At 41.7% G+C, this 3,949-nt stretch overlaps 1 non-coding gene across 1 annotated transcript; it reads left to right on the top strand.

The window, feature by feature from the left end:
* Positions 1-243: 243 nt before the first annotated feature.
* Positions 244-350, top strand: LOC120255647. The gene has a single exon (XR_005535065.1). It is a non-coding gene; the product is annotated as a small nucleolar RNA R71 (small nucleolar RNA).
* Positions 351-3,949: the final 3,599 nt, after the last annotated feature.

Genomic DNA, 3,949 nt, shown 5'->3' with positions numbered 1-3,949 from the left:
GTCGAACTTCTTGCTTAATGATTCCACTTGGGCTGCCAAAGAAATGACTGCATCTATTTCTTGGAGCCCGGCCACCTTTTTCCTTTCCCCCGTATTCTACTATTCATGGGTATGTCTTCTACTAACTGTCGGGATTCTTCAGGGGTTTTACTTCCCATTGTACCTCCTACGGCGGCATCTAACAATTGCCTTGTACTCGAATTCAACCCATTATAGAAGGTTCAAATAATCATCCATTTAGGAAATCCGTGTTGTGGGCACCTCCGCAAAATATCCTTGAAGCGTACCCATGTCTCAAACAGTGATTTCAATTCCATCTGCACAAACAATGATATCTCATTTCGAAGATTCGCCGACTTCCCCGGAGGTAAGTATCTTACAAGGACAGCTTCAACCATCTCATTCCAAGTCGTGATGGATGCTTTTGGCAAGGAATGAAGCCACTGCTTGGCTCTTCCTTTGAGAGAAAATGGGAAAGCCCTCAACCTGATAGCATCATCTGATACACCATTAATCTTCAGCATGTCACAAACTTCTAAGAAGTTCTCTATGTGGTTGTTTGGATCCTCATCGGCCAAACCATTGAACTACGCTGATTGCTGAATTATCTGGATGAATGCTGGTTTCAGCTCAAAGTTCGGAGTTGTAATTGGGGGTCACACAATGCTAGATTGTGTCCCTAGTACTGACGGTCTGGCATAATCAGATAATGTTCGTTGTTGTTCATTATGTTCAGCCATGTTGTCAGATCCTTCAACTTCCAAGTCAGCTAGATTGGACTGATCTTCCACAGGTTCTTTTCCCCCTCTTCTGAGTGTACGTTCAAGTTCGGGATCTCCTTCAATTAATATTGAAAAGTTCCCCTGGGTCATAACCCGGAGCTGCACCAAAATAAAGAAAGCAAAATTAGAACGATGATAGAATAAGAAGATATGAAATAGAATGAATGAATGAATGGATAAGATAACAAAGTGAAAATTATATCTAAACGCCTACTCCCCAGCAACAGTGTCAAAAACTTGGCAACGCCCCTTGTGTGTTACCCGTAAGTGCACGGGTTTGTCGAGTAATAAATTCCCAGGTGAGTGGGGTATCGTATCTACAGAGAGTAGTGAGTAAAAATACTTAAATTGCTACTTAACCAAGTGAATATGGAAAATGATTGTGTTGATAAGGTGTAGTATAAACAAGAGTAAAAGAAATAACAAAGAGAAGCACCAGTACGTGAGAAATTAGGTAATCGATAAAAATGGGGCACTCGGATATTGTTCCGCCTAAGATAATCGTTTCAAGTGCAAAACCAACCATTATGCTTCCTAACTAATGCATTAATGAGTTATGGAGATCCTAAGATACATGGTCCCAAATCTAAGGTCAACCATGACAAACTCTACACCAAGTCCCGGCAGAGAAATTGATCAGTCTTAACACCTCGCACTGTGTAATGTTGTAAGACGCTCTAGGGATTCCAAGTGATAAACCCTATTCCTTTTTTTAGACCTAACCTTTTGGTCCAAGCGGAAAGCCCCTAGTCACAATTAAGCCCTGGGTGCTAAAATCACTTCAACGCCTCACTCCGTTACCTTTCCAACTAAGCCCCAGCAGAAGGTCATCCCTTAGCCTGTTCGGTCTACTATGACCGCAAAGAACTCTTAGAACATGGATGTAGGATAAATCATATCGGAGGGGAATTGAGACGCTCCATTACCTCTCGACTCACCCTCTCGACCCTCTCTAAACTTGCAATGTCTAACCCTCATGGTGTGTCACTTACTCACAAAGGTCACCAACATGAACTCTGAGCCCTAGTGTCACTCTAAGGGAGTATTCATTCAACCAAGCATTCAAGTTTGGAACCCAATTAAAACATCAATTAAGAAAAGTATAATAATAGGTTTAATGAAACAATAACATCCTAGGGTTCACAAATCCAAGTACCCACTAGGGGTATTAGCTCTCTATGGAGCTAGTTACAATCAACAATGAAATCAAATGTAAAAACAAGTAATCCATAGAAAAACCCCCTTGGTGTTTATGTTGATGGTCTTGTGGAGTAGTCTAGTCTTATACAAAGGTTCCCTTATCTGGCCTAGGGCACATCTCGCCGCATCTATGCCGACGAAAGCTCCGCCAATAAGTTTCTTCCAAGCGAATCGCAGTGTTAAATCCTTAGAATCACTCAAAAGATGTGCCAAAAGCCTCTCAAAACCCTAGCCGACGGCCTCTCAAACGATGGAGAAAAGTGGAAGAGAAGAGGTGAAAAAGATCCTCAAAATCGGGCTGAATTGCGGCTTAAAAAGGACTAGAGTCGGAAATCCACACGCCCCTGTGGAGAAGTTCCACGGGCCTGTGGAATTTCCACACGCCGTGTGGATTCTCTGGAAAGACTATTTTTTGGCCGGCTGTAAACCGTAACAGCTACAGTACTTGCTACAATGTTTTGCTATAGTAACCTGCTACAGTACTCTGCCAAAAAATTCCCAATTCCATACTTTTCATCGAGCAACATAAACGGGCACACATTTATGCCGTAGATCGGAACTCTTCTTCAATCAAAGGCTTCGTTGGTGAAGATCTTGTATAAATGCACAAGTTGGGATACGCAAATGTGACTACTTTTGTGCCCCTTCGACTCATTGTAATGACTTGAATACACGGAGGTTGGCACACACTCACGCATCTTAAAGCCGCACTTGTGTCTTCACGTTTGTTCCTTCCAAGATTCCACCAAATAGTACGCTCATGATCTAGTTTTGGCTTCTTTTCTCAATACTTAGCTTCACAACCCTACATGCATAAAAGTAACACAAATGCGCAAGTATTAGCGTTAAATCTGATAAAAGTAATGCCCATCATAAGGAAAGAACACTCGCATTCTTATCACACAAGAACTTATCAGTTTCTTCTTTATTACTACTTCAATCTCTTAGAGAACATCTTTAATCACTTCCCATACCTCTTACTGTCGATCTAGCAAGTTTTTACACAAGTTTACTGCCCGATTTTCGAAGTTTTCATCTTTTCCTCACCGGTAAACCTTCTTTCTCTTTTCTCTTAGCTATATTTTATGTTAATGGTTAAAATTGGTGAATGTTGTTTTGTTGCTATGATAAGATGGTCAGTGAATGCTTAGAATGAATTCATTGACGAAATTGTGGTGTAATTTTGGAATTTTGACACGTGACCATGCGGTTTTCACGCCCCGCGAATCCACACGTGCATGGGGATATTTTCACACGACCATGTGGATTTTTGCAGTATTACTTTGTGAGCTTCTTCGATCATTTCTTCATCAATTTTTACAGATATGGCACCTCGTTCGAACAAGTAAGAGGGTAAGCATCCCAGGGAGATTTCACCAGAGTTAACACATTGAATTTTCAAATCCCGACCATCATATTCGATTTGAGCAGTTAACGAGACTCAATTTTGGACAGTCTTGTTTTGTGGACTTGAGCACACTAAGAAAGGTTCAGCGAGGTGATGAGTTGGCTGATGAGATTGACGAGCTGCTGGCCGTGGGAAGCTGGAGGAGATTATTGACGATCCAAGACCCAGCTATCCTCACATTGACGCTGGAAATATTGGAGTCCTTCGACTTCAATCAGCCGTATGGGAGATTCGACATCGTTGATGTCATACAGTTCAGAGCATTTGGACATCTGATAAGTGCTTGTGCGATATGAATGCGAAGCGTTCATTCCTTATGTTGAGCATTACTTTTATTGGGTTTATACACTAATATGTGTGTTTTTATGTTATTTTTATGCAGGAAGTGTTGTGAGGCCGAGTATGAAGAAAATAGGCCAATGTGGATCATAATGCACCTATTTTGGAGAAAATCTTACCAAGGTTCAAACGCGAAGACATAGGTCAGGTCTGAGATGCTAGAGTGTGTGCCAACCTCCTCGTATTCGAGTGGGCACATCCATTTGGAGGGGCACAAAGG

This window comes from Dioscorea cayenensis, unplaced genomic scaffold (assembly GCF_009730915.1).
Source record: "Dioscorea cayenensis subsp. rotundata cultivar TDr96_F1 unplaced genomic scaffold, TDr96_F1_v2_PseudoChromosome.rev07_lg8_w22 25.fasta BLBR01001118.1, whole genome shotgun sequence".
Lineage (NCBI taxonomy): Eukaryota > Viridiplantae > Streptophyta > Magnoliopsida > Dioscoreales > Dioscoreaceae > Dioscorea > Dioscorea cayenensis.
The sequence above is the reverse complement of the archived record's forward strand: the minus strand, read 5'-3'. Positions and strand labels throughout refer to the sequence as shown.